Source organism: Elephantulus edwardii, unplaced genomic scaffold (genome assembly GCF_000299155.1).
Source record: "Elephantulus edwardii isolate Elephantulus edwardi_28Jun2011 unplaced genomic scaffold, EleEdw1.0 scaffold00187, whole genome shotgun sequence".
NCBI classification, from domain to species: Eukaryota; Metazoa; Chordata; class Mammalia; order Macroscelidea; family Macroscelididae; genus Elephantulus; species Elephantulus edwardii.
The window spans coordinates 5,371,971-5,382,109 of NW_006399937.1; positions in this window are offsets into that span (position 1 = coordinate 5,371,971).

Here is a 10,139-nt window from a genome sequence, read left to right on the forward strand (position 1 = left end):
AGGTGAATTTTCAGACTACATGAGATTATTTGTGTAAATAAAATAAAATAATATATTTATGTAAATAAAATATTTAGGCAAATAAAAACTCAACTGAAGTTACAAGGTTCTGCTGTCCTTATGATTAATCCCATTTGTCCCCTGTTCATCCACATCCCTCTGCTTCCAGGTTCTCCTACACCTCCTGGATCCTTATACTCATTCTACAATAACAACAGTCTTATACAATATTTATCCTTGTGGGAATGAGTTAGTTCACTCAGCATAATGCTCTCCAGTCCTTCCCAAGTAAGGTAATAATTTACCAAGTTACTACTCCTGTATGCTGGATAGTATTCCATTGTGTGAATGTACAATAATTTCTCAATGCATTTGTTAGTAGTTGGACATATGGGCTGTGTGCTTCACACTTTCCTTCATTCACATTGTGTTTTATACAATCATATTCATACATTGTTTTTTATAAATTTAATCACCATTGAACTACACACAGCATTATCCTGTCTTCTCAGGTTCCCACTAGATCTTTGCTATTTCTTTTACTCCCTTTCTCCATTGATCACATTGTATGACCCCGCGATTCACATCTTGTCCACCCTCATCCTTTCAATCCTACACTTTCCCCGTTTGGGACGCTATACACATTTTGCTATTTATCTTTGTATTTTTACAATGATGATCTTGTGCAGTATTCATCGTTATGAAACTGATTTAGTTCACACATCATCATGCTCTCCAGTCTCTCCCAAGTTATATAGTATTACTCCGGAGTGTTGTACAGTATTCCGTCATGTCAATGTACTAAAATCCATTTGATTGTGATTGGACATTTGAGTTGTTTTGCTGAGGCAAAAATGTTGATTGTAGGTCCAAGCAAGATGAAACTATTAACAATCTCAGTCTCTTCTCCATCTACCAAAGTGCTACCAATAGGCTCAGTGATGAGAATCTTTGCTTTTTTGATGTTGAACTTTAATCCATATTGAAGGCTGCAGTCCTTGATCTTCTGCAGCAAGCACTTCAGGTCTTCCTCAGTTTCAGCAAGCAAAGTGTGTTGTTTGAATAATGGAGGTTGTTGATGAATCTTCCTACAATCCTAATGCCACCTTGCTCCTCATAGAGTCCAGCCTCTCAAATTATCTGTTTCACATGTAGATTGAAAGGTATGGAGAAAAGATGTATTCCTGCCACACTTATTTCCTGATTTTGAACTATGCATTGTTTTCTTGCTCTGTTCTGAAAATCGCTTCCTGGTCCAAGTATTGGTTTCACGTGAGTACAACCAAGTGTTCTTGGAATTGACATTCTTTTCAATAGTAGCCAAAATTTGTTGTGATCTACACAGTTAAATGACTTTGCATAGTCAATATAACTCAAATAGACATTCTTCTGATATTCTCTGTTTTCACCCAAGATCCATTAATTGACAATGACAATCAAGTCTCTCTTGCCATGTCCTCTTCTTCAAGCCTATATTTTTGGTTCTTCTCTGTGTACAGTTTTAGTAATTTTAAAAATTATCTTCAGCAGGGTTTTGCTTTCATGTGAAATTAGTGATATTGTTCAATAATATCCACTCTCATGGATCATCTTTTTTTGGAATGGCAATAAATATGGATCTTTTTCAGGAAGTTGACCAAGGAGTTTTCCTCCAAATTCTTGGCATAACCTTTTGAATGTGTCTAAGGTAGTATCTCTTTGTTGAAATAATTCAATTGGTATTCCATCAATTCCTGGGGATTTCTTTTTTGCCAATGCCTTTAGAGAGAGTTGGATTTTCTCCTTCATCCCAATTGCCTCTTGACCACATGTCGTTTTATAAAATTTTTCCATTTTAGCCAATTCTTTTTGGTACAGTGATTTTGTATATATACTCTTTCCATCTTCTTCTAATGCTCTCTGGATCATTCAATATTCTGACCAAAATATGTATAAATATTGAAACTCAAGGTTTTAATTTGTTCTTTTTTCTTTTATTAATTTTAATGAAAGTTTACAGAGAGTTAGGTTTTCCAGTCATTCATTGTTGCACTTTTCTCTCTGCCCACCCTCTCCCTCCCCAATTCACTCTTCTTGAAAAGGAAAAGAAAAATTCTTTCATTGTTATGCAATCCCTCCGCCCAAGTCCACTCCACTGTGCAGCCTTCATTCTGGACTCCTGAAATGACAATAATACAAAATTATATATCCCTTTTAAACAGTTCTTAAGTTACTTTAGCTTGATAAATACCAAGTGAGTTTGTCCATTTTGATTTTCTGATTGTAGATCTTTGCACATTTCCTTATAATACTTTGCTTTGTTTTCCTTTGAAGTCTGCTCTTCAACTCCTTAACTTCCTCATTTCTTTCCTTTCCTTTGGTTTCTCAGCATTCTAGTGTAATTTTCAGAGACTATTCTGGCACTTAACAACAAGAGAGCACTTAACAACAACAGTTGGCCCAGTGGACAGAAAGTGATGCTACCAACCAAAGGTGAGTGATTTTAACCTGTGGCACTCAGGCCTGGTTTTAATTGTTTTGGTCAGTCATTCTTCTAAGTGGTATAACACCGTTCTGTCCAATTGCTGTACAGAGGTAACTTGTGGGTGCTGTGATGTTAAACGCTGTGACACTGATAGGTCAAATGTGATAATAAGTTACCCATGGTGGACAGTGTTTGGTGAAGCTTCCGATTAAAACAAGCTTGGAATCAGAGTGCTGTCCACTTTCTATATAGCTTGCCTCTGGTAACTCTTATGAACTTGATGAAATGATAAAAGTTATACGAGTGTTCTGGTCTTTTGTTCAAACGGTCTCTATGAGTCATCAATGATTCAACAGCACTTAACAACAACAACAAACAACAACAACAACATTCTGACATCCACCTCTGTCTTTTTTATCTCCTCTGTCTTTGTAATGAACTTTTGCATTCTCCCTGGATGATATTTTATATAGATATCCTTCCACAGCTCATTTGATCTTTGTTCATTAGTGTTTAAGGCCTCAAACTTGTTTTTTGAGTAGGTTTTTAAATGCAGGTGGGATAGATTCAAGATAAAATTTTGGTTCTTTTGCATGTGTTCTAATTTTCTTCAGCTTCCATTTGAACTTGAAATATGAGTAGTTGATGATCTGCTCCACAATCAGCATCTTACCTAGTTTTCACAACTGATATTGGTTTTATACAGTGATTCTTTCCACAAATGTAATAAATCTGATTCCTGTGCAGACTATCAGGTGAATTCCTTGTGTATAGTTGACGTTTGTGTTTTATGTACAGGTATTTGTAATGAATAAATCATGGATGGCACAGCATTCTATAATTATATCTCCAGCCTAATTTCTGGCCAAAAAGTCCATATTTTCCAACTACATATCCTTCTTCCTAACATATGCTTTCCAGTCACCAATTATTGTTAATGAATCTTGGTGGTATGTTAGATTGATTATTAACTGCAAAAGTTTGTAGAAATCTCCTATTTCCACCTCTTTGGTTTTCTGATTGTTGGCACATGTATTTGAATGACAGTGGCATTAATAGGTTCCTCCTTATATATGTATGGATATCCTGTTGGTCACAGCACTGTCCTTCAGGATGGATCTAGAAATGTTCTTGCTGACTTTGAAACGGAATGCATTTTCCTCACTTTTTAATTTTCAGCAGAGTAGATTATGTGACCATCTGATTCAAATTAGCTCATGCCAATCCATCTCAGCTCACCAGTATGTCAATATTTAGGCACTCATTTCTTCCTTAATAATATCCAATTTCCCTACATTCATACTTATCACATTTCATGTTCCAATCACTAGTGCCTATTTGCAACTGCCTCTCCACATTTGTATTTCTCAATATGAGGACTCAGACTCTGGTGCTACATCTACTGGTCTCATAAAAGTTTGTCTGTTGCTATTTTAGACCCACTTCATGCCCAATATCAGCAGCTCTGAATCATCAGAGTTGAAAAATGATTGAAATTTGGTGAATTTAGGGAAAGTAGGGGCAGAATTCATTTCCTTTTTTGTGTGTGTTTTTTACGTGTTCTTAAACTTTTTTTAAAAAAAAGCAAACCAAGAGCACTGATTTTAGGTAGATTGTTATTTATAGAGACTCCTTGGCATTTTGAGGCTGTAAATCTTTATGGAAAGAAAGTACCTATCATGGGAGCATCTTAAAGTAGATTTGAGCCACCATAGATGCCTCACTGAACTTTGGTTAGCAGCACAATAAGCTATACACTATGAGTCGCTATGATTCATACCGTCACATGTTAGCCACAGGAAACTTAAAGGCACAAAAATAACAACAACTTACATAGTCTTTCTTTTGATTTTAAAATTAATTGATTTTGTTGTTCATTTTATCTATTGTGGAAAAACCAGGATCCCCCCTTACTTGAATTCTTTATGTATTCTGTTTTGGCTTGGATCACTTCTACTCATGATAACTACTTCTGATAAATTGTTGTTCAATTTTGATTCCCTTATGAAACTTACCCTTTAGCTCTCTCTTAAACCACACTTAACGTGCAAATGTCATTTACCTAGTTCCTTAAAAGGTCACTCATAGAAGATTTTTATATGTGACAATTTGATGAACATCAATGATAATGAATGGGATTATACTGCATCATAGTAGAACTAACAACTTCAACTTGAACATTAGCCTATCTTTCCTTAGACAATCCTCGGGCATTCTCAATACCATCTCACAGCAGCTCTAGCCTTCAATTGGAGAACACCTCGTCTTGTCTTGATAGTTCACCCTATACTCCTATCACTAACTTTTAGGACTTTTCTTCTTTCTCATTTGTTAGCCCTTCTACCTTGTTTTCAAGGCCACTCCCAGAAATTCCATTTGTTTTATATATTTTATTATGCACAGCAAATAATCTTTCTTTATTAATGTCTTAAAATCTACAAATAAAATGGTCTTCAGTGCTTCTTGGCAAACAAGAGACCACTTTTTCTCCAAATGACCTGGCCTACCTTAAAATAACAAAGTCTTTCTCTCTCTTTTTTTTTTTTTGTAGAAATGTAATTGAAGTTCAACAAAAAGCCATTCACATTGGTCCAGCCATAAAATAAAAAATATATTGCTAGATTTTCTTTTCCTTCGATGCTGGCTTTGTTGTTGTTAGATATTATTGCATCACTTGGGACTCATAGGTGCAACAGAATGAAATCCTGCTTAAACCTGCAACATCTTCACAATCTCAGATGCGTCTATTGCTACTTTCATTGTGCCAGCTGATCACATTGAAAGTTTTACTTTCTTTTGTTGACCCTCTATTTTTCGAAGCATGATATCTTTCTCCAAGAATTGTCCCCTCCTGATAGTATCGTCCAAAGAGAAAGTCTCACTATCTGCTTCTCTAGAACTTTGCTACTCTATAACTTTGCTGGTCTGGCTGAAATTCTTCCTTAGAATGTCTGATTCACTGACATCTGCTCACCCTTTAATGTTGTGTAAAATTTGTCCTCATATTGAAATTACTGAACCCATTCATATCTCAACAAGATCTTCACCACATTCATCTTTACTTGCTGAACATGCAGATTTTACATCACTGATAAGTCTTCAAGCCTTTCCTTGCACCAACATGTTAAATAAGAACCATATACACTTGGTCCAACGTACCTACAAATACAACTTAAAAATTTGTTGGGTCTTGCTTGTACTTTCCTTTAATATAAATAAAAAAGCATTTCAATATACCAGTGAAATCTACTTAAAAGTATTATAAAGAAAGGTTCAAATAAAATACTGCAATTTGTATATTTTGAAAGTTGTGCCAAAAGCTTCTCTTTCTCCTGGGTAAAGGTTTACCTTGGAATTAATGATGAGACAAGAAATTAAAAATTTGTAAGAACACTTCTTTGAAACATATCAGAAATATAGGCACAAGAAGAAAAGTGAGGTCTAGGTAGCTAAGTAGTATTTTAGAGCACAAATTCAGTGAGGAGAAACTCTGTAGAACTCCCATTTGACCTAGATAAATGAGGGATCTCAATAGTTATGGGGAAATGATGAACATACAGGGAATATTAATGCATCAAGAATTTCATTTCTAAACAATAATTTAAGTAGATGTGAAGTAATGAACTTCTATATTATCCTAAAAATATCCAAGAACTCAACTTGCTAATTCACTCCACCCCCAATTTTAGTGACTCATTTCATTCTGGAAGGCTTTGGTCAGTCAGAAGAGCAATTTGCCTGAAGCACACTTTATAGCTCAAGAAATTTTAGTATTCTGAGCATGAATGGCCTCTAACCTCATATTTCCATTGAATTTATAGACTGATATTATGAATACATGTTGGGTAGTGGGGCACATAGATGGGTTAAGGGTTCTTCCAAATATTGATCTCAGCACAATAAAGAATAAGTGGTGCCACTGGAAAATTTGATTTTCATGTGATGGAAATATGCTGAATCACCAATTATAGTTATACCTCATGCGTTTTCAGGTACATTTAAAAAGTTGTGCGGCTAAATCAAATCAGACTTGGAGAATAGAAAAAAAACCCGCATATTTGCAGGAAGTATCAGGGATTCTTAAAAAATATGAATTGTGAAGACAATGGTTAGGGCCTTTTAGGAGTAGTGCTGTGCAGAACACAAAAGACTTTAAATACATTGAGCGTACATTAACCAAATTTATAGAAATTACATATAAAACAAATAATTTAACAATACATCTGTAACAAGGGCACTAAGCAATGATATATTTTTTTATATTGCCATTGAATCTGTTTTAAAAATCTAAAACATTGGGCAAAGAGAACATGTTTCTTATGCATATTTATTTCTATTAAATATTGGTATATCTAAAAGAATTTGATCATTTTTAAGGCTCAATATTACATTCTATTGTGAAGGAAAATAACAGATAAATACAGAAGTGCAGAATTCTTTAAACTTATGAAAATGTTAAGGCATTGATAACTATTTAAAGCTGGAGCTGAAATTGTAAAATTATTTACTAGTGGTTTGCTGATATTACCATGTACCGTTTTTTAATTGTAAATTTCCTATTAAGAAATATAGCTTTATAGTGAGTAATCTATTACTTACTGTTTCTGGTCCATGGAGGGAAGCAAGACAACAATAACATGCAGTGTAATTGAAGCTTTGTAAAGCACTTGTAAATCCTTGCTATCTTGAATGGTTTGTAACCACATTGTCAGCCAGTGTGTTTCCTTTTTGGTTCATCTCATCAGATGAAGTAATGGAAGAAATCCCTAAGGGCAAACCACTAAAAAGTATAAGGGAAAATGCACTGGACTTAGAACCAAAAAAATCCACAACTTAGTCCTCACTTTTCTATAACTAGATGCATGACCTTGAACAAGCCATTTAATTTCCCTAGGTGTTTAGACTAAATAATATTAATAATTCCAGCTTATAATATGCCAATATTCTGCTAAATATGCTTTCTTATCTCATTAATAACCCTTTGAAGTAAATTTATTCCCCACTGAATGAAGAATAAAACAGCTTTAGAGATGTTAAGTAAATTGCCCAAGGTTGCAGAGTTAATAAAAAACAGAAATAACATTTTAATTGAGACATGTTCACTTTAAAACCCATGTTTTTAGTTGTTAGAATATTCTGCCTTCCTACACAAGTGTATACCTGTCAAATTAGCTTGATCATGTAGTAGTTAAGTGGATAGACTAGGAACCAAAACCGTTTATATTCTGCCTCTAATTTGATATTTATCAGATTAACTTCAGCGATGTTCTCACCCCTAAAATAGGGATAATTATCACAAAATCTACCTTTTAAGGTTGTTGTGAAATATAAATAACTAATTTAGGACATTAACTGATATATAGTAAGTTTTCTATTAATCTGAGTGTTAACTATTCTTTGCTCTGGCAATATATATATATATAGAGAGAGAGAGAGAGAGAGAATACAAATAGCAATTAAGAAATGTGAAATGTTTATCAATATCTTTATATATTTCACAGTCCTAATCCTATTCCTAGTTTTTGGAGAGAAGGAAAAAAAATGCCAAGATTAAAAGAAAAATCATCATGATTCTTTTTCTAAACAGTACCATGTAACTCTTGCCTCTACTTCTGAACAGTGGGGATATATCGATTAAACCAAAGTTCTTATTTCCCCATTATTTCCTTTTTTAAAGAAAATCCCCAAATTTGGTAAAATATATGGAACAAAATGACTATTTTAACAATTTTTATACATAAAATTCAGTGACATAAATTATTTTCATCATGTTATACTATTATTATTATCCGTTTCCAAAATTTTTTATCACCCATACAAGAGAAACTCAGCAACCTTTCAAAAACTATTATCTTTCTCACAGTCCCTGTTAACACTAATAAGCTTTGATTTGCCCAATGTGTTTGCTCAAGCTAGATATATACTTGTGATCACGTAATACTTGTTTTTTGCTCAGGACTTATTTCATCCAATATGTGTTTTGAGCTCTAGTGACCCAAGGGTAAAAAGCTGCACTGCAATTCTGAAGTCACACAGTTCAAATCCACCAGCTGCTCCATGGGAGAAAGAAGGGCATTCTCCTCTTGTGTAATTAACTGCCTCTGAAGACCCGTGAGAGGGTCATCTATAGGTCAGTTAAAGCCCTATTGTACACAATAGTGTGTTGAATGATCATGTATGCTATAATAACATGCCATTAAGTCATCTGTAACTTAAAGTGACCCTGTGTACAACAGCTATGAAACTTGCCCGGTCCTGAGCCATTCTCACTAATTCCAACACACCAACCCCCATCACTCCAGACACTGTATCAATCTATCTCATCCCGGGTTTTCCTTTTCTTCATTGTCCCTCCACCCTTCCAAACATGATATCCTTCTCCAAGGACTGGTCTCTCCTGGCCAAGAGCCTAAAGTATGTGAAGGGGAGCTTCAAAATCACAGCCTCCAAGAGAAAATTAGTTTCACCCACTCCAAGACAGATCTATTTGTTTTCTTGGTAGTTCATAGTATTTTCAAGACTCTTCTCCAGTATTGCAACTCAAAGGCATCAATTCTTCTTCTGTCATCCAGCATAGCAAGTAATTGCAAAGAACATGACCTGGATTAGACACATCTTAATCTCTAGACTGACATCATTGCTTTACAGCATTATGGAGAGGTCCTGAGAGTAGGTTTTCCCAATGAGATTAATCTTTGATTTCCTGACTGCTGGTGTTAAGAGTGTTGATTGTGGATTCAAGCAAGCTGTAACTGTTAACAACCTAAATCTATTCTCCATATATCCCGGTGCTGCCAATTGGCCCAGTGGTGAGAATCTTTGTCTTCTTGATGTCGTGCTTCAATCCATATTGAAGACTACAGTCCTTGACCTTCTGTAGAAAGTACTTAAGGTCTTCAGTTTCAGCAAGTAAGGTTGTGTCATCTGCATATCATAGGTTGTTGATGAGTCTTCCTCCAACTTTTATGCTACATTCCTCCTCATAAAGCCCTGCTTCCCTGAATGATTTGTTCTGCATATAGATGGAAAAATATGGAGACAAGATGCATCCCTGATGCTCTCTTTTCCTGATTTTGAACCATGCAATGTTTCTGTTCAGAGGACTGTTTACTAGTCCTAGGATAGGTTTTACATAAGCACAATCAAGTATTCTGGAATTCCCATTTTCCTCAAGATTAGTCACAATTTGTCGTGATCCACACAGTCAAATTACTTTGCATAGTCAATGAAACACAGATAGACATTCTTCTGATACTCTCTGCTCTCTGCCAAGATCCATTTGACATTGGTAATAATGTCTCTAGTGCCACGACCTCTTCTAAACCCAGCTTGTATTCCTGGCAGTTCTCTGACAAGGTACTGTTCCAGTCATTTCTGGATTATCCTCAGGAGTGTGTTGCTAGTGTGTGATATCAGTGGTATTGTTTGATAATTTTCACACACTGTGTAATGGGAATAAATATGAATCTTTTCTAGTCAATTGGCCAAGTAGCTGATCTCCAGATTTCTTGGCACAACCTGGTAAGCAAATCTAGGGCAGCATCTGTTTGTTTAAATACATCAATTGGTATTCCATCACTGCTTGGGCTTTATTTTTTCCCAAGTAGTTCAGAGCAGCCTGAATTTTCTCCTTTATCACCATTGCCTCTTGATCAATGATTAATATGATATAGTA